The sequence below is a fragment of the Mus caroli genome, unplaced genomic scaffold (genome assembly GCF_978045245.1).
Source record: "Mus caroli unplaced genomic scaffold, Mus_caroli_1 scaffold_12, whole genome shotgun sequence".
NCBI lineage: Eukaryota > Metazoa > Chordata > Mammalia > Rodentia > Muridae > Mus > Mus caroli.
In genome coordinates this window covers 62,535,393-62,557,145 of record NW_028227267.1, presented here as the reverse complement: position 1 = coordinate 62,557,145, position 21,753 = coordinate 62,535,393, and the positions used below count along the sequence as shown (strand labels likewise).

General features: G+C 43.6%; 1 protein-coding gene across 2 annotated transcripts in view; it reads left to right on the top strand.

The window, feature by feature from the left end:
- Window positions 1–17,160: 17,160 nt before the first annotated feature.
- Ptk2b (protein tyrosine kinase 2 beta) overlaps window positions 17,161–21,753 on the top strand; it is a 136,137-nt gene continuing 131,544 nt past the window's right edge. For both annotated transcript variants that reach the window (XM_029468875.2, XM_021181314.3), the window contains exon 1: window positions 17,161–17,334. The gene's annotated coding sequence lies outside the window, so the exon portion shown is untranslated. The remainder of the gene's footprint in view (window positions 17,335–21,753) is intronic.

Here is a 21,753-nt window from a genome sequence, read left to right as displayed (position 1 = left end):
AACCTGTAAGGAAGAGAGAATAGCCTGATCCTCTCAGTGAAGACTGCGTGGCTTAGACCTTTTCTAAAGCCTGGAGTCTGCATGGGAGGATGAAGGGTGCTTAGCTGCTCTGAATTAAGTCAGGGGGAGTCATCCCTCACGAGTGCTGTACAATACAAGTTATAGAGAGAATCTCATTCTGTATGGAAGAATCACCTGTCAATAAAAATGCTATTAACCTATTAGCTTAGGCAGGAAACAGGGAGGTGGAAGTTCCAGTTCAGAGGAAGGATTCTGGGGAAGAGGAAGAAAGATTCAGCCCCAGACATAGATGAGATAGATGGTCACAAGTAACTGAGGATCAGGTAACCAGTCACATGACAGAACTTGGAATAGAATAACGGGATGATTAAGTTCTAAGCTAGTCAGGGAACGACCCAGAGCATTTGGCCAAGGCATTTGTATGTAAATATATTTAAGACTCAGAGTCCTTATTCCGGAGCTTGGGACTGGGAGGGAAAACATGAGCTTACAGAAAACACACTATAGTAAGTGACTAGGGATATACCAGGGTAGGAAACCACCTGCCTCTGGGTTGCCTGGGCTGCAGACATCTTTGATTCAGTCTGTCATGTGTATCATTTATGATCTTTTAAACTATAAGCACACATAAGTCCCCCAAGGTTAGTTATGAAGCAACTGGTCTTTCTGGTCTTCCCTACCACTTCGGAAAGTGCCAGCGCCACCCTTCTTGTCTGGATAGAAATCAAGATCCTGTCTCAAAAAAACAAAGAAATGAACACAAAAAACTCCTATTGGTCTATGATGGAACTGACCCGAGTCACATATTAGAGACGTCACATAAAAGTTTACATTCTTACTTTTACCTTTTTGCATTTAAAATTTGAAGTTGTATATCATACACAATGTCAAAACACATTAATGATTCTTGGGGGGCGGGGTGTACAGTTGGGCAGTGTCCAGTATTTTTTTGTTGTTGTGCAAAGCCCCATTATCTAGAAAGCTTTTTATCTACACATTAACCAACTCCCCGCTTTCTGCTCCCTAGAAACCTCCGTTGTACTTTTGTCTCTATGTACTCGAGTACTCCAGTTCCCTTTTGTAAGTAGATGGATGCACACTGCATTTACCTTTTGGTGACTAACCTTCAGCTATCACTGAAACATCTCACACATAGACAGATGGTGACAAATGGGGGCACCAGGAAGAGCAGAGCCCCAAGGACACCTCAAGGTTTGTCCCTGCTCCAGTCCATTTCATCATTTCCTCCATTTTTATATAAAGTCCCTTGCACGTTTAAACCACATTCTGTCTATCCCTTGTGCATCACTGAAAGTTGTGTTGCTTCCACTTCCTGGCTGCTCCCAATGTGACTGTGAATACCAGTGTACAGAGACCTCTCTGAGACACTTTTTTGCATTCCTTGCAGTATATGCCCCAGAGTGGAATTACTACTGATATGCATTGCCCCTTAGATTTCTGAGTGACCACCACGCTGGTTTCCATGGGAACATGTTCTGATTGCTTATATCTATTCTGTGCCAACACTTTTTACTTCCTAGGTTTTTTATGTCATTATAGCCATCTTAATGGACTTTTTCTTTTGTTTTTTTTTTGTTGTTGTTGTTGTTGTTGTTGTGGGTTTTGTCTTTTTTTGAAGTTCCCCTAACCATCAGCAATGCTACCCTCTTTTCTATGTTTGTTACTGTTTGGATATTTCCTTTGGAGAGAATCTGAACCTTTTGTTCCCTTTTAGGGGATGACACCTGAGATGCAGTTCATTCAGCCTGGCCTTGAGTTTGCAGTGCAGCCTAAGCTGGCCTCATGCTCCTAATCCTTCTGCCTCATAAGAGCTGAATTATAGAACACATCACCACACCAAGTCTGCCCATTTTTCAATCAGACTATTGGGCTTTTAGTTGATGTATGAGAGTTCTTTGTAAACTTGAGATATTAGCTCCTTCCTTACCAGGTCTATGGCTTGCAGACCCTTCCCTCTGTTCTCTGGGTTGTCATTGTACTCTATTGATTGCGTCCTTTGGCTCCCACACATTAAGTTTGTTTAGTCCAAAGTAACCTGTTTTACTTTTATTGCTTATGTTCTCAGTATTGAGCCCAACCCAAGGCCAGGAAGTGTTTTCTGTTGTCTCCCCTTATTGTTACTTGTTCATTTATTCTGAGTGACATTTGATATAATACACAAATTCATTCTTTTATATGTGGATGTTGGATTTCCTCATCATCATTTACCAAAGAGATGAGCCTTTCTCTGTTGTGTGGTCATAACACATTTGTTGAGACTCATTTGACTGGGTTCATGCGTGGGTTCATTTCTGAAGTCCATCCTATTGGTCTGTGTGTCTGTCTTTGTGCCAGGATCATCTAGTTTATATGTTCGTAGTAGGTTTTAAAATAAAAAAGTGTAGAATTCAGACCTTGTTCTTTTTTTTATTAGGTATTTATTTCATTTATATTTCCAATGCTATCCCAAAAGTCCACCACATACTCCCCCACCTACTCTCACACCCACCCACTCCCACTTCTTGGCCCTGGTGTTCCCCTGAACTGAGGCATATAAAGTTTGCATAACCAATGGGCCTCTCTTTCCACTGATGACCAACTAGGCCATCTCTGATACATATGCAGCTAGAGACACGAGCTCCGGGGGTTACTGGTTAGTTCATATTGTTGTTCCACCTATAGGGTTGCAGATCCCTTTAGCTCCTTGGGTACTTTAGCTCCTCCATTGGGGGCCCTGTGATCCATCCAATAGCTGACTGTGAGCATCCACTTCTGTGTTTGCTAGGCCCTGGCATAGTCTCACAAGAGACAGCTATATCAGGGTCCTTTCAGCAAAATCTTGCTAGTGTATGTCTTGCTAGTGTATGCAATGGTGTCAGCGTTTGGAAGCTGATTATGGGATGGATCCCCCGGTATGGCTGTCTCTAGATGGTCCATTCTTTCATCTCAGCTCCAAACTTTGTCTCTGTAACTCCTCCCATGGGTGTTTTGTTCCCAATTCTATTCACTTAATTTTTTTAAAGATTTATTTATTTATTATATGTAAGTACACTGTAGCTGCCCTCAGATACTCCAGAAGAGGACATCAGATTTCGTTACGGATGGTTGTGAGCCACCATGTGGTTGCTGGGATTTGAACTCGGGACCTTCGGAAGAGGAGTCTGCACTCTTAACCACTGAGCCATCTTGCCAGCCCTTGTTCCCAATTCTAAAAAGGGGCAAAGTGTCCACACTTTGGTCTTCGTTCTTCTTGAGTTTCATGCGTTTAACAAATTGTATCTTATATCTTGGGTATCCTAAGTTTTGGGGCTAATATCTGCTTATCAGTGAGTACATATTGTGTGAGTTCCTTTGTGAATATGTTACCTCACTCAGGATGATGCCCTCCAGGTCCATCCATTTGCCTAGGAATTTCATAAATTCATTCTTTTTAATAGCTGAATAGTACTCCATTGTGTAAATGTACCACATTTTTTGTATCCATTCCTCTGTTGAGGGGCATCTGGGTTCTTTCCAGCTTCTGGATATTATAAATAAGGCTGCTATGAACATAGTGGAGCATGTGTCCTTCTTACCGGTTGGAACATCTTCTGGATATATGCCCAGGAGAGGTATTGGTGGATCTTTCGGTAATACTATGTCCAATTTTCTGAGGAACTGCCAGACTGATTTCCAGAGTGGTTGTACCAGCTTTCAATCCCACCAACAATGGAAGAGTGTTCCTCTTTCTCCACATCCTCGCCAGCATCTGCTGTCACCTGAATTTTTGATCTTAGCCATTCTGACTAGTGTGAGGTGGAATCTCAGGGTTGTTTTAATTTGCATTTCCCTGATGATTAAGGATGCTGAACATTTTTTCAGGTGCTTCTCAGCCATTTGGTATTCCTCAGGTGAGAATTCTTTGTTTAGCTCTGAGCCCCATTTTTAATGGGGTTATTTGATTTTCTGGAGTCAACCTTCTTGAGTTCTTTATATATATTGGATATTAGTCCCCTATCTGATTTAGGATTGGTAAAGATCCTTTCCCAATCTGTTGGTGGCCTTTTTGTCTTATTGACAGTGTCTTTTGCCTTACAGAGGCTTTGCAATTTTATGAGGTCCCATTTATCGATTCTCGATCTTACAGCACAAGTCATTGCTGTTCTATTCAGGAATTTTTCCCCTGTGCCCATATCTTCGAGGCTTTTCCCTACTTTCTCCTCTATAAATTTCAGTGTCTCTGGTTTTATGTGGAGTTCCTTAATCCACTTATATTTGACCTTAGTACAAGGAGATAGGAATGGATCAATTTGCATTCTTCTACATGATAACCACCAGTTGTGCCAACACCATTTGTTGAATATGCTGTCATTTTTCCACTGAATGGTTTTTGCTCCCTTGTCAAAGATCAAGTGACCATAGGTATGTGGGTTCATTTCTGAGTCTTCAATTCTATTCCATTGGTCTACTTATCTGTCGCTATACCAGTACCATGCAGTTTTTATCACAATTGCTCTGTAGTACAGCTTTAGGTCAGGCATGGTGATTCCACCAGAGGGTTTTTTTTTTGTTTTGTTTTGTTTTGTTTTGTTTTGTTTTGTTTTGTTTTGTTTTATCCTTGAGAAGAGTTTTTGCTATCCTAGGTTTTTTGTTATTCCAGGAGAATTTGCAGATTGCTCTTTCTAATTCGTTGAAGAATTGAGTTGGAACTTTGATGAGGATTATATTGAATCTGTAGATTGCTTTTGGCAAGATAGCCATTTTTACTATATTGATCCTGCCAATCCATGAGCATGGGAGATCTTTCCATCTTCTGAGATCTTCTTTAATTTCTTTCTTCAGAGACTTGAAGTTCTTATCATACAGATCTTTCACTTCCTTAGTTAGAGTCACACTACTAACCTTGTTCTTTTCAAACTTGTTTTGATTATCTGAAATCTCTTGTGTTTCTACATAAACTTTATGTTGGGTTTTTAAATTTTATGCATACATGCTGGTGGGGTTAAATCTTAGCTGAATTTTAGATACTGCCTTTAACATTTTTTGAAGTTGATCAATATTTCTATTTTATATAAAAAACCAAAGGTGAATATCGCTTGCTATGAATGCACAGAACAAAATGGCATGAGTACATCTAGGTCACTTTTGAATTTGCTGGAGATTCTATCCTCATCCCAAGCCAAAATTCAATGAATGATTATCTCAACATGAAACTCAGTCAACAAGTCAAACAGCAATTTTTAATTAGATATTTTCTTTATTTACATTTCAAATGTTATCCTTTTCCTAGTTTCCCCTCAGAAAATCCCCTATTCCTCTCCCCTGCTCCCCAACCCACCCACTCCTGCTTCCTGACCCAGGCATTCCCCTATACTGGGGCATAGAACCTTCACAGGACCAAGGGCCTCTCCTCCCATTGATAACTGACTAGGCCATCCTCAGCTACATATACAGCTAGAGCCATGAGTCCTGTGTTTTCTTTGGCTGGTAGTTTAGTCCCAGGGAGCTCTGGGGGTACTGGTTAGTTCATATTGTTGTTCCTCCTAGAGGGCTGCAAACCCCTTCAGCTCCCTGGGTGCTTTTTCTAGCTCCTTCTTTGGGGACCCTGTGCTCCTTCTAACAGATGACTATGAGCATCCACTTCTGTATTAGTCAGGCACTGGCAGAGCCTCTCAGGAGACAGCTATATCAGGCCTGTCAGCCAGTTCTTGTTGGCATCTGCAATAGTGTCTGGGTTTGATGGCTGTTTATGGGATGGATCCCTAGGTGGGGCAGTCTCTGGATGGTCATACCATCAGTCTCTGCTCTGAACTTTGTCTCTGTAACTCCTTTCATGGGTATTTTGTTCCCCCTTCTAAGAAGGTTCAAAGTGTCCACACTTTGGTCTTCCTTCTTCTTGAGTTTCTTGTGTTTTGCTAATTGTATCTTGGGTATTCTGAGCTTCTGGGCTAATATCCACTTATCAGTGACTGCATATCATGTGTGTTCTTTTGTGATTGGGTTACCTTACTCAGGATGATATCCTCCAGATACATCCATTTGTCTAATAATTTCATGAATTCATTGTTTTTAATAGCTGAGTAGTACTCCATTGTGTAAATGTACCACATTTTCTGTATCCATTCCTCTGTTGAGGGGCATCTGGGTTCTTTCCAGCTTCTGGCTATTATAAATAAGGCTGCTATGAACATAGTGGAACATGTGTCCTTATACCAAGTTGGAGCATCTTCTGGGGACATGCCCAGGAGTGGTATTACTGGATCTTCTGGTAGAACTATGTCCAATTGTCTGAGGAACCACCAGACTGATTTCCAGAGTGATTGTACCAGCTTTCAATCCCACCAGCAATGGAGGAGTGCTCCTCTTTCTCCACATCCTCACCAGCATCTGTTTTCACCTGAGTTTTTTTATCTTAGCCATTCTAACTGGTGTGAGGTGGAATCTCAGGGTTGTTTTGACTTGCATTTCCCTGATGATTAAGAATGTTGAACATATTTTCAGGTGCTTCTCGGTCATTTGGTATTCCTCAAACAGCAATTTTTAACCTCAAACATTTAGTCAATATATCTTATCTCCAAAAGAGAAGAAAGCCGTGCAGAGTAAAGCACTACCGTTTATGACCTACAATAATCTTGACCTCAAGCTGAGGTGCTGTAAGTGCAGACAACACGCACAGTGCAAAGCACGTGTGTTGTGTGTTCAGAATCAAGGTTGTAATGAAGTCATGTGACATAACACAGATGAGCACTGCTAGAAACATACCTGATTCCTTACATGTTTAATCTGAGGTTTTGGTCACTGATTATTATGGCGAATTTTTTTTGTGTGTGTCTCCTGCCCATGCCCTTGTGGGGTCTATCATTTAAGCCAAAGAAGTTTGGATACAGGTGAGCGCTAAAGGGAGAATGTAGGGGGGTGTTTCCTAAGAACAAGCACCGCCTGCTTCAGGCTAGGGATGGTTAGATGGCCACAGATACTGGAGATGGTAAAGACGGCTCAGAAGACTTCCGGGGAACATTTGTGAGTGAGAACATGCACCTGTGACACCCTTGAAAGACAATAATCAAGATAACAAGGGAGGACTCTGTTCTGAAGAGGGGAGGAGAGTCAGAAGTCATGAGAGGTGATGGCACAGCTGCAGAGCACAGAGAACCAAAGAGGTGCACAGTAAAATCACCCCAGGTTCCAAGCACCAGAACCTCCTGTGCCAGACAACCCCACCCCCACCCCCCGCCGTGAAAAGAGATTGACAGCTTCAGCCACAGCACTGTCTCATGGCTCTCACAGCTTTCAACACATTCAGGACAGGCTAGCATTAGAAAAGAAATCCATTCTGTCACACCCAATATCTCTAAGAGCCAAGCCAGGGACCATCTTGAAAGGGAGCCTTTTGTTGAAGACTGAGCATGCTACTCTGCACCTGTGAAGAAAAGGAACAGCCACCCGCCACGGAGCCTTGGGATGCCTGTCTCTGGGTGGGCAGTGGCTGTGTGAAACCAATGTGGATGGGGAGAACCTGACATGGCCTGAGAAGTCCAGGTGGCAGGGGACTCCTAGCTCTGAGGGGTGCGGTGGCTGGTGGCTCTGTAGTGAGGAGCCCCATCATCAGAAGACAGTAATGGAGACAGAGAGTTGTAATCCATGGTCAGTTGGTGGCTCAGCCTCCAAAGTTGCCTTTCTGCTGATAATTTGCTAGTAATTTGATCCACAGGAGCATCTGATTTCAGCATCCTCTTTCCTCCTGGAAGATGTTTATGGCAGATCCTGCTCTGCAAGTGCTGAGCCTGGAACTCCGGTGCTGGTCTTGGCTCCCCCACCCACTCCCCCACCCACCCACCCCCACTTCTTGGCCCTGGAGGGCATCATCCTGAGTGAGGTAACCCAATCACAAAGGAACTCACACACTATGTACTCACTGATAAGTGGATATTAGCCCAGAAACTTAGGATACCCAAGATATAAGATACAATTTGCTAAACGCATGAAACGCGAGAAGAACGAAGACCAAAGTGTGGACACTTTGCCCCAGTGGCACTTTCTAGCTTGTCTGTTAGCCACCGCAGGGGTGGGGGCTACAAACTGGGGGCTCTCAGTAGCAAGAGTGAGCTTGCCAAACCCACAAAACTAAGTGTGTCCATGAACAGTTTCTGGTATGTACCTGTTCAAAAATACAGCTCGCACCTCAAAAGGGACAAGAGTTAGTTTCTCTTGGAGCCAAATATGAGTGGCAATAGCCCAGAAACACATATCCAGATTGGTTCAGTTTTATCATAGTAACATTTTTGACAAGTTTCCAAAGTTTTTGTGAAGTTCTGTGTAGAACAACAACAATAACAACATCAACGACAAGTAGTAAGTCAAAGTGCTTTTAAATCTGTTGGTGGGAACATCAGGTTGAAAGCTTAAAGCACAGCATGGGACTCTATCAGCCCCTCACACCCTCTGCCTTTTGCTTGGTGGGAGCTAGCAGACTATGAGGTGAGTACCTTAGAAAAGGATTCATCTGTTAGTAATGAGTGTGCTAACAGACACAGAGGGTAAGAAATGGACATGGGGGCGGGGCTAAAGATAGCACAAGATACATTGTAATTAGCTCTGCAACATTCCAACTCTTCCCCAGTCACTAAAGTACGAATCAGTCAGTCAGCCCTGTAGGAAGGAAGTTCATTGTAAAGCATGGTTCCCTCTAGGAACTTTTCTTCATGAATGCCCAGAAAGGAAGCTCTTAATGTGAAGGAACAGGCAGCCCCTTCACAATAGGCCTCTGTCCAAGCCAGGCTCAGCATCGCCTTAAATAGCAAAAAGACAAGAGATTCCAATTTACCTGCCCATCACATCAAAGGAATCAAAAGGAAGACACCTAAACTCTGTCTCTGAATTTTTTTCTTTTCCTCATTTTTTTTTCTCTTTACTGAGTAGAATTTTAGTATCTTTTCTTAGCCTATGTTTTTAGTTTCCCTTCTTGTGCTGACCTCATTTATTTTGCATAGTTTCAGTCCTGTGGATCTGCTCATCTCTCATGCTTTTCCCTTCCTCTTGCTAACTTGCTGCTTCTTTCTTCTGCCCTTTTCTGTGCTCTTCCTTTCATTGTTGTACTTATACTATTAGCATAAGTTTTAACTTCATCTCTTACTAAGTTATTTTGCTGTTTTATTTTCTAAGGCTTTGGTGATGTAGTAGTTGGCTTCAACCAATCCATTACAATCCTATGTCTAAACCTGGGTTGGGTTGACATTGTTGCTTTCACAGAACTGTTTTCTCCTCTTTAAGTGTCTGTGTGGTCTTGAGGATTGAGCCCTCAGTGAAGAACTGTTTACTAAGAAGACCTAAATAAAACAAAGCCTAACAATACCCCAAATGGGAAGAGATCCTTCCCAATTGATGCACAAACCCCAACACAGAAACTCAACAAGCATATAAAATCAATGCAATAAACTTCAAAAGATCATAGTTCCTTAATAACTGTGCCTAAAGAGAATTGGATGATTAAAACAATGTACAAAGGATTCTAAAGTCTAATTATAAGAGACAAGAAAGAAATCTTAGTGTTTATAAGTGATACTATTCTTGCAGAGGACCTAAGTTCAGTTTCCAGCACCCACAATTGATGGTTCATACCTACCTAGAACTCTAGTTCCAGGGAACCTGATGCCCCTCCACAGTCAATACACTCGCTTGTATATACCTACACAAACACATATACAGATACATATAATTTTAAAAATTGATGCTTTTTTAAAGTCTAATTTTAAATCAATGCTTTCAAAGATGATACAAACAAAAAGAGAATGAGTTAAAATTGTCAGTTTAGGCCTTGGATAAGAAAGTCAATGATGCAGATGAAAACAGAACACTTTAAAACATGTTGGAAAGTTTTTAAAAATGCAATAAGTCACATTTAAAACAAGCTGGAAATCAACCATATATGAGATCAAGTAAAAACATCAGGGGCTTATTATAATAAAATGTCAGTAAAGAAAAGATAACAAGCATGACATGCAAGAACTCAGGGACATGATCAGATGTACCATCTCATAAGAATTGAAGAAGGAGTTATAAACTGAAAGCATAAAATATTTATTTCATGGGGCTGGTAAGATAGTTAAGCTGTTAAGAGCACTGACTGCTCTTCCAGAGGTCCTGAGTTCAATTCCCAGCAACCACATAGTGGCTTAAAACCCTCTGTAATGGGATCTGATGACCTCTTCTGGTGTGTCTGAAGAGAGTGACAGTGTACGCACAGATATACAATAAAGGAATCTTTAAAAAGAAAAATAATGTTTATTTCATGAAACATGCCAAAGTCTAGGGAAACAGATGGACATCCAAGCAAAGGAGGCATTTAGGACCCCCAGAAGACATGACTAGAAAGGAACCCCTCCCTGATTCACTATAGATAATATGCTAGGGCTAAAGATCAAAGAAACAACATCACAAACTGCTAGAGAAAATTAAAAAGGCAAGTTCATCAGAATATCTAACATCTTAGCAGAAACCCTAAAAGCCAGGAAAGTAAAATTAACTGTCAACAAAGATCATTATATCCAGAGAAGCAATCCTTAAATATTGATGGAGAAATAGAGATTTCCCAAGCTAAGCATCTACTGAGCCAACATTTCAGAAGACACTTGAAGGGTTTCTATACACCAGAGGAAGAAAAAAAGAATTGTAAACACAAGAGCTCACAAAGGAGTATGCTTTGTAAGAGGAGAGATCAGCAAATGAGAACTAGGAAAAAATCGACCATGTCCAATTCAGCAAACCAACAAATTCCTAAAATGAATAGTGAAGAAAGAAAAGAACAAACAATCTTTGATTCAACTAGAAAAACTGCCAATAAATTATAAGAACAAGAAAATTCTTCTTAACAATAACCTTAATATGAATGGTCTTAACTCTTCAACCAAAGGGCACAGAGAAAGTGAGTGAACTAAAAATATGAACCAACTGTTGGCTGTCTGCAAGAAACATACCTGACTGTCAAAGCAAAAAACAGAATTGACAATAATATACTAAGAGATTAGAAGGCAAAACCAAGCAGGAGTGGGTATATCCGTATCTCACATAGTTCATTTCAAACTAAAATTAGATATATGAAGAAGGTCACTGCATATTAATAAGGGGAATAGTCCAGAAGACACAAGTGTTGACATGCTTAATTTTATAAAATAGACACTACTCAACATAAAATAACAGTTCTATCTGCAATAAGAGTGTATGACTTCAATCTCCCACTCTTGTCAGTTGATGGGTCTTTCAAACAAAAGATAACAAAGAAACCTCAGAGTTAATTTGCTTTATAGATCAAGTGGCCTTCACAAACATCTCCAGAATATTCCATGTAACATGTTCTCAGTATTCCATTGAGTTTCCCTTCAAATAGATCACATTTTATGGCATAAAACCTGTTAACAGGAAAAAATCTGACATCTTATTGGATCATAATGGAATATAAAAAAAAATCAGGAAAACTGCAGGGTCTATGTAAAGGTGTGAAGCATGAACAGTGCAACCTTGGTGTGGCTCACTGAAGGAAACATAGAGGAAGGGAAACAATTCCTAGAATCCAACAAAGCCAAAACACAGTTTGACAGACTTTTGAGATGCATTAAAGGTAGCTCCAAAGTGGAGGTTTATAGCTCTGAGTGTGTAACTATAGAAGAAAATCTGAAAGAAGCGTCTGGAGAAATGTCTCAGCAGCTAAGAGCACACACTACTCTTGAAGAGTATTAGAGTTCAGTTCCCACCGCCTACATCAGGTGATTTGCAATCACCTGTAACTCTGGCTCCAGCGGAACTCTATTCTTCTGGCTTTCTGGGACATCTGCACACACACACCAACCACATACACATAACTAAAAATAATAAAACTAAATCTTAAAAACTGTTAAGAATACAAATAAACAACACTACACTTCCAGGTCTTAAAAAAATGAAGAAAACAAGCTAAACTCCAAATTAGTAGATGGAAAGAATGATAAAGATAGGGCAGAAATTAATGAACTTATCATTAAAAGAATGAATCAAGCAAAGAGTTGTTTCCCTGAAGAGATAATATCAACAAAACCTTAGCCCAACCAACACAAATTAACAAGATTAGAGATGATGGGAGGGGGGCTCATTGGAGCAGATAATAATGAAATTTAGAGGGTCGTTATAGCACACTTTGAAAAACTATTTCAGAAAATTAGAAAATAGAAGAGAAATAGGTAAATTCATAGACACATGTCTACCAAAGTTAAATGAAGAGCCTATAAACTATCAGATCTATAACAATTAATGATGTTGAGGCCCTAGAAAGGTCTGTTGCATTTGTTACTTTTATTGTCACTGTGATCAAGTACCTGCAAAGAGGCAACTTGGGGAGCATTTAGTTTGGGTTATAATTAGGCAGAATATACTGCATAATGTCAGAGAAGCCATGTTGGTAGGGGTGTGAGGGGGGTAGTGAAATTACATCCCTTTGGAATCAGGGAGAGAAGGATGCTGCTTCCGTTTCTCTTTGTATTCAGTCCAGGCCCTGTAGGATGGTGCTACTTACATTTAGGGTGGGTTTTTCCTACTCAATGTCTTAGATACTGTTCTATTGCTGTGAGGAGACACCATGACCAAGGAAGTGTATAGAAAAAAAAAAAACATTTAATTGTAGCCTTGCTTATAGATTTAGAGGGTGAGTCCCTGATCGTCATGGCAGCAGGGAGACAGGTATGTCAGAGGGTGCTGGATGTCAGAGGGCATTTAGGAGAGGCAAGAACTAACAAGTGACGCTCTGGAGATGGGTCATCATTTTGCATGGCTGCCATGGGTAAACTCTGAATTGAGGCCTTCAGAGACTCATTTCAGGATTGATTCTTGTTATTGTTATGTCTTTCCTATCATTGCTAAATATTCTAATGATTCCTGGGCATTAGCCCCACCCTATTGGGTAGATTTCCTGCAAATCAATGAAGATGTACTCTCTTGTTGTAATGCTATGTAGACAAACTGATGATTTCATAATTCCTAATAATGATTCTATAGATTTCCTAAATTTATACACGTAGTTTTGAGCCCTCTATAGTAGGAAAGCTGCAACTAGAGTTCTGTAAATCTTCATGCATCATGAACTAATTGCACTAGGATATAGAAAGCTGGCTTGGAACAAATTTACGATCAGGGAAAACATTCCTTCTAGGCTAGCTGTGAAGCCATTATCTGATAACACAAGGTCATAAGCAATTTATTGTAGGTGTAAGGACAGAAAATAAAATATTGGCTGGAACTATCAATACAAAACTTCAAAACTAATGAGACACAAGGCGGATGATTTGCCTTTTGACAAAACCAAGTTGACGTGTAACATCAAATTATTGCTTTTAAACTTTTAATGAACTTATAGAGCTAGAATATGGATGATGAATGTTTAGTTAGGAACATGGAAACACATGTAAATATTTCTTCTGTATCTCCTTATTGATTTATGATGAACTTTTCAACATGAAGATACTTGGAATACCATGCGGTCATTTGTCCTGAGAAAGTATAAGAACTAAGATTGACAGTGGGGCCGGGCGTGGTGGCGCACGCCTTTAATCCCAGCACTCGGGAGGCAGAGGCAGGCGGATTTCTGAGTTCGAGGCCAGCCTGGTCTACAAAGTGAGTTCCAGGACAGCCAGGGCTATACAGAGAAACCCTGTCTCGAAAAAACAAAACAAAACAAAACAAAAAAAAAGAATGACAGTGGGAAAGGATTCTTCTTCCTCTCAGGAATAAAGATTCAAAGTGAGTGTTTTTCTCTGCAAGCATGACTTTCTCTGGCTGCCAGAGTTAATACCTGATCTCAAATGGTATTACAGAGCGAGAGTCATAAAAACCACAGTACTAGCCCCAAACTGACACATAGGCCAATGGGATAGGATGGAGGACTTAGAAATAAGCACGGGTACAGCCAGCTGAATTCTGATAGAACTGTCAAAAACACATTATCAGAGAACCAGCAAGCCCCTGAAGGGGAGCTGGGAAACCAGAATTTCCACATGTACAATGAAACCAGATCTTTATCTCTGCACAAAAGCAATTCGAACAGACCAAAGGCCTTAACTTAAGACCGGAAACGTTGAAAGTGCTAGAGAAAAGCACAGGCAAAGCCCTTCGGGACGCAGTCCCAGCAAGGACGGTGCAAGCAGGGCCTGCTGAGGTTTGCTCTGTTGCTGTGTATTGTAATGCTAAATTCCTTACGTGAATGAAGGTCTAGTTGCCAGCCACAGTTACCAACTTTTTCTGTACAAAACTTGCTCCTTCAGCCGGGCGGTGGTGGCACACGCCTTTAATTCCAGCACTCGGGAGGCAGAGGCAGGTGGATTTCTGAGTTCCTGGCCAGCCTGGTCTACAAAGTGAGTTCCAGGACAGCCAGGGCTATACAGAAAAACCCTGTGTCGAAAAACCAAACCAAAACAAAAACAAAACAAAACAAAAAACAAAACAAACAAAGCTACTTTCAGATTCCATCTCACCATCTAAGGCTAGCTGGTTAACAGAAAACGTCTGTGTCATCCAGCCATAAATCCCGAGGAAAGAGATGAAAGAATACAAGTTAGACACCACAGAGACTCTTGATGTCCATGTTTGCTGGGTCTATATTCACAGAAGCCAAGGTATAGAGTCCACATGGGTGTCCGTCAACAGATGAGCGAGAGAAGACAATGTGGCACACAGACACACACGAGTTTTATTTAGACTCAGAGAAGAACAAACAATTATGTCATTTTTTTTTCTGGAAAATAAATGAAACTGGACATCACCGTGATAAGCAAAATAAGCCAGACTCAGAAAAATATCAAACGCTTTCTTTTATATGCAGAATCTAGATTTTAATAATTATATAAATTGACCTTGGTGGTGCTGGCTGCTTATTCTTCCTACTTAGCCAGAGGAAGTAGTGAGACTGCCTAGGGCAGCAGTTCTCAACCTGTGGGTTGTGACCCCTTGGAGACTCGAATGGCCCTTTCACAAGGGTCACCTAAGATCAACAGAAAACACAGATATGTGCACTGTGATTCTTAACAGTAGCAAAATTACAGCTATGAAATAGCAACAAAGGTTATTTTATGGTCGGGGGTGTCACCACAACAGGAGGAACTGTACTAAAGGGTGGCAGCATAGGAGGGGTGAGAACCCTGGAGGAGAGTGAACAGCAGCCCAACAGGCAAGACACTGGCCAGTGAGTTTGCAGCAGAGTACCTGTTATAATGAAATATGCCCCCCTTTTTTAGAAGTGACAAAAAAGTGCTCAGAGAAGTTTGAAGGAAATAATATGCTAGGTAAAGAATATGAGTGTGCACACAGAACCTACGACCTTACTAGAGCAGAGATATGGCTGTAGTTCATGTGTGTGCCCACATGAGGGCAGCACACACAAACCCAGCTATTCTTCAACAGTCAGCCAGCTGCCATTCCCTCAGGTAGATCTCGCCTTTATACCACAAGACGCTTTACCCACCCTTTCCCAAGTACAAGGATTCAGAAAGCCACCCCCTGCCAACACCTTACGCCACCCCACTGCTCACACCCTCTGGTAGTTTCTTTGCCCTGTGGTCATGTACCCGATACACTGTTCACAGTCTTCACTGCTCCCCCAACTCTACCCCTCCACTTGACTTTGAGTGCAGATAGTTGATAAATGGGGCCCTTCAGGATGGTAGAGAGGGTCCTGCTGGCCCAGCAGATGGCAGGGTATATTGTGGTGTTGAGGCATTTGAGGGTGGGTGACGCTAGCTTTAGATTAGGGTTTTTAGTAGACATGGAGGATACAGCTAAAATCTACATTTTGTTACATCTTAAGACATATGAACTTTATAGCTTTAATTGATTTTATAATTGTTGTTATTGGTTTTTCGAGACAGGGGTTTTCTCTGTAGCCTGGTTGTCCCGTAACTCACTCTGTAGATCATGCTGGCCTTGAACTCAGAATTCCACTTGCCTCTGCCTCCTGAGTTCTTAATTAAGTCTGCTTTCTCTTGAGAAGCCATCACCACCACTCTGAAAGATGAATTTTGGTACCTTCTGATGTTCTCCTGGGGCAGCAGGTCTGGTGAACTTGGAGGTGGGGTAAGGTGAAGAAGTGTCATGAAAACTGTGGCTCTCACAGGGAGTTGGGCAGCTTGGTGTTGCAGTCTCAGGACTGCTACTATCAGACAGAACTGTGACTAAACCCCAAACCCCAAAGGACACAGGATAAAGATATCTGGGGGAGGGTCTCCTGCTAAGTCCAGCTCACTGACTTCCACTTAGGAGAAAGTCAGAATCTTTCTAGGGCTAGAGAAGTGATGTTGCAACGTGCCTTAGGACCTTAGATCTGCCTCAAGTACCACTGCCTTACTGATCCAGTAAAGAGATGGCCAGCCTCTTCAGAGGGTCATGGATACAAACTGATGTAGGGAGAGGGCCACAGAAGAAAATCATTGTAAGGCTTCTCTATTCTTTTCTGGTTTTGTTGTTATTAATGCTGGGTGGGGGTTGGGGTTGGGGGTTTGGGTTTTTTGTTTGTTTGTTTGTTTGTTTGTTTGTTTTTTGTTTTGTTTTTTGAGACATGATCTCTTTCAGCCTAGCCTCATCTTGAACTCACCTCATAGCCAAGGATAGACCTCCAGAGCGTTGGAATTACAGATATCCACCACTACACTCAGTATTATGCCTTTGGTTCTGGGAATAGAATCCAGGCTAGACACACATTCTACAGTCTGAGCTACATTCCCAACCCCTTCCCCAACTATTTTGGGACTATGTTCTGGTCCTCCAGGGTCTGGGCTCAGAAACCCAGTCCTAGGTGTTTCCAATCCTGTACCAGTCATATCGGGCATCCCTAATATTTATCTGACCTAGGATGAGGGCCATTTCAAGGTTTGGGGCCATGGGGGCCACTGCTGAGAACATGAGTCAGGTCTGGTGACCAAAGGCTGCAGAGAAGGGTGCCTGGAAGAAGCCAGGTGTGGTAGGAGTTGGAGGTCAACCAACTGCAAGAGGTCCGGAGCACCCGAGGACCCCAAGTGGGGCCCTAAGGCAATAGGCTCTGGCCCCCGGGTCAGCCGGGCAGCTCCGGGAATTGCAGGCGGCATCTATTTCAGAGTTTATGGTAAGAGGTTGGAGCCTGCACACACAGACAGCACACCCCACCCTTTAAGGAAGTGGAGAGGAGAGCAGCAGGGGTGTGGTTAACGACCGAGAGGAGGAGGGGGAAAAACAACCTGTCAGCCTCTTACTCAGCCTCTGCAGGCAGAGCCGCGCGTCCTACCTGCGGCGGCTGCGCTCACCTGGCCCAGCCCGGAGCCCTGGCCCGAGTCCGCGCCTCGCCCGAGGGTAAGTTCTGCGTGTTCCTACCCAGCGCCGGGGTCAGGGACACTTCGATCGCTCGACTTAAGTGAAAAGCTGGAGAGGGTCTACAGTTCCAGTCCTTCGGGGAGCTTGAGAATTCCTGGAAAGGTAGCCAAGGACCCAGAAAGTCGGAGGCGCGGAGCAGGTGCTTTCCCTGAGCTTGCCGCCCTGAGCTAGGGAGTTGGGGAGGGGGGTAGAGAAGGCATCTATTTTTGGAGTTCTTTTTAAGACTAAAGGGTGTTTCTCCCTTTTTGTCCTGTTATCTTATTCAGAGAGGGGCGACTAGGGGCACGGTTGAAATCGGCTCAGCAAAGCTGCTTGTCTCTAAAGGTTGGATTTGGGAACTCCAAACCCAACCGAGGGCTTCAGAATCCAACTTCAGCTCTAGCTCAGACCTCTGCCCAGGCACGGCGCGCTCTTCTCCCCAGTGCCCTTCTGCACCCATGTGGCCTATGTGGGAACCCCTGCACCACCCCTATCCCCAGCTTCTGGGACGTTTTGTTTTTGTTTGTTTGTTGTTTTTTCCCCTGAAGCTGGAGCTTTAAGATAAACGGGGTTCTCCAAGAGGAACCATACCATAGTGTGTGTGTGTGTGTGTGTGTGTGTGTGTGTGTGTGTGTGTTCGTGCTGAAGTTCCAAAGTTCACACCAGCCACACTGGCTCATTTTGAAGCTGCTTTCCCCATGCCCCTTGAGGGTTAAGTTCTGGGCTGCTGTTCCTGCTGCCAGGCTGTGCGTGGGCAAAGCTTTGGGTGGGTGAACAGCGAGCATATGGGTGACGTTCTGAGGCCCACCAAGCCCTGCCACCTGCCCTCACCCTCAGCCAGATGACACCAGTATCTCCCATCACCCCTATACTGGAAGCAAGATTCTGATTCCGCTGGGCTCCTTGAAGGAACCAAGCTGGGACCTGAGGGTTGGGTGTGTGTGTGGGGGGGGGGGGGGTCAGGCATTAGCCCGGGAGAATTGGAAAGCAGGAGGGAGAAGAACCTTAGCAGATCTTGTACTAGTCTGGAGCCCGCTGAGACAATGTGCATGGTTTGGAAAAGGTAGGGGTGCCAGGCAGCCACTGTGTGCTCAGGTTGACAAACTCTTGCGGTTCACAGTAGCTACCGGGTGGGGGCGGGGGTGCAAGAAATGCAGAGCAGGGGGTGGGGGAAAAGTGACTCACGACCCTAGGGAGGAAGGAAGAAGTCACATTCATAAGAAAGACCTAACTTTGGCAGGACAGTCTGCCTTCTTTCTTTCACTTACTAGCGTCCTTTCTGCACCAAGGTACTCCTGTCAGGTGAGGGGAGACTTGGAGGAGCCTGTGGCTCCAGCTGCCCTGCTAGGGCGGAGCTAGGATGGGCGGGACTGTCGTGAGAAGAAATGAAGTTCCACCAATTACAGTGCCAGAGGGTGGGCAGGGCTGGGCAGGGACAGGTCCTGAATCTTTGTGGCAGAAGCAGCTAAGAGAACTGAAGATCAATAGGGATTAACTAACCAAGGAGAAGAAAGCAGGTCAGAGCCTGAGAAGTACAAATCCAAGGGCTAAGAGCGGCAAGAGATACCGGGGAAAACGAAAGTTAGCCAAGAAGCCAGGCTTGTTAGGAGCCTAGAGTTCAGGGGCCAGGAGGAGCTGCAACCTTAAATAGAGGATGCTCCTCAGGCCTGGGAAGGCGCGCTCAGGCTGCCATGGCAACTCCTCTAGGAGCAAAGCTTGGAACCTCAGGCTGCTTGAAACTTCCCAGGGTGCCTCCACTCAGGGATGGAGGTGCCAGATTTAGCAAATGAAAACATGGGGCATTCAGATTTGAATTTTAAATGTACAAATGTGTTGAAGACTTCGTTCTCAGCGTTAAGTATGTCTCATGCAGTATTTGGGATATACCTAATACTCAGGCGTTACTCACAGTTTATCTGAAGCTTTACTGGATGTCCTGAGTCTGTCTGGGATGTGGAGGCTGCTGTTCTTCTGTCTAGACTGCGAACTAACCCAGCACCTCAAGAGCAGGCTCAGAGCATATTTATTTTGTGACAAATCCTGACAGGTCCAGTTGGAGGCTCATTCTAGGATTGGTCATGATACTGCTATTGAGAGAAGAAAAGCAGCACCCCAGACAGTTTACACATCTGCACAGCCGAGGGAGGGTCTAGGAACCGTGAAAGCAGCTTAGTCCACTTGGTAGTAGCTTGGAAAGACACTGGTCATAGATTCAGACCTATGGGGAAACTGTTGGATTCTCTGAGCCTCAGAGCCTATTTGTCGAGGTTTAGGGTAGGAGCCTTGATAACGTATGAAAGCCCCACTTGAGTGCTATGTATATTAACTTGAAACGACATAGTCACAGACAGTGACAGAAAGAGCATCCACAAAGTGCCTGGGGTGCCATCTTCTCCTGTTCGCCTTTATAGAGTGCCTGGAGACCACAGGGAACCTGCATTGGCTTGGTTCCTGTTTCTAGTGAGAAAAGTTTGTCTCTGGACAGAGGCGGGAGGGAGAGTGAGACAAAGTTATTTCTTCAGGGTTCCTTGCCTGTCCAGGACCCTGCTTCAAAGACAGAAGAGACAAAGGGCTCTCTTCCTGGAGGGCGGCAGGTGGGGAGAGAGGACTGGCTCAAGCCTTAATTAACTGGAGAGAAATATGGATGGATGAAAAGAAAATGTGCTCAAAACACCCAAAAATGCACCATAAAATTAGGTTTTCATTATCGTTTGTTTTATAATAACTTCCTTATTAGAAAACTCAAGCTGGGGCTAGAAGAAGGAAGGGCACCCAGTGAAACAGGTTCTGGCTTTAATGAGAACATTCCTAAGGAGACCTCCTAAAGGGGGAGAGAGAGAGAGAAAGGGAGAAGAGAGGGGAAGGGGGAGGGAGAGGGGGGAGGGAGAGGGAGGGAGGGAGGAAGGGAGGGAGAGAGAGGGAGAGAGAGAGGGAGAGATAGAGAGACAGAGACAGAGACAGAGAGAGATTCCCTTGCCTATTGTATTAAACGGTCCTTTTCTTCAGTGGTGAATCTCTGCCTCCCCAGCCCCGCCCATTTTGTCCCCAGTCCCTTAAGGGTGTCATTTATCCGATAGAAATAGATATATTCTGCCAATGAAACATTCAAATGATATGTTGTTTATATTTACATGCCCAGGGCTGTGCTAGGTCCCGCAGAAAAGGCAAGTGTGGCTACAAAGGCCCACCAGGTTTTCAAGGGAAAGAAGCATTATACACAGAGAGAGAGAGAGAATGTGGATGCATGTGTGGGGTGCAGGCTACACAGTCTATCAGAAGTCATTGCTCCCCCACACTTCTAACTAAGATGGACGAAGTTCCTCCTAGAGTTATCATGCCCAGCTCAGAGACGTTCAGGAGCTTTTATGTGCAACATTCCAGCCTCACCATTTTTCAGGAATAGAAATCTCCCTAACCCAGGGCTGCTTAGCCCTTCCTGATTGATGCGGTCCCCAGTCTCTCATACACAGCTGGGGATTTATTATCTCAGACTACCTGGCCTGCCAGGGCAATGGGAACTTCAGGGAGTTAACTAAGAGGCAGAGACCAGAGAGGCACAGCTGGGATGGTTTGAGAGCCAGAGCAAGGATGAGAGAGACAGGAGGGGTGTGTGTGTGTGTGTGTGTGTGTGTGTGTGTGTGTGTGTGTGTGCATCTCTTATCTTTCAAGCTGGCCCCAAGACAAGGGAGAGAGAGCAGGACCCTGGTAACACTAAAAAGCAGGAACTCAGGATTACAGTGACTCTAACTGGACCTTCTCTGTGACCTTCTGAAGGTCATTTAGCTGTGGCTTCCTTATCTATAAAGCAGAGGTGGTAAGATGATGTCATCTGCATTAGCCAGGACACAAATAAAAGAGAGGTGACAGCTGCCATCATCCAGGGCAGAACAGGAGAGCCCCCTATTGCCCCTCCTGAGTCCTGTGCTGTGCTGGGTCAGCCTGTGAGTGTCAGAGCATTGGAAATCTGGTGGAGAAACCAGGCCCTGAGAGCACTGGGGCTGTAGACATGCACCAAGAAGTATAGACTATTGTTTTATTAATTAATATTATCCCTGAGAAGGGATACTCACATACCAACTTAATAACCTCTGCCATACATAAAACATAACAGATACACAGTAGATACTCAGAAGTGTGAATTCTCCCATATCTTGAAATTTATGGGCTACATCTGAGCCTATAAGAAAGTACTGTTTGTTGTTGTTGTTGTTTTGTTTGACTGTGTAGCACACAAGTTTGTGATGGGGCAGGGATGGGGTGGGTGAGGGGGTCGTGCAAGTGCCTGTGTATGCTTGGTATAGGTCGGAGGTCAGCCTCAGGCATTATTATCCAGAATGCCATTCATCTTGATTTTCCAGATGTGTTGTCGTTTCTCTTCCTGTTGCTGTGATCAAGTTCTCTGGCAAAAGCAGCTTAAAG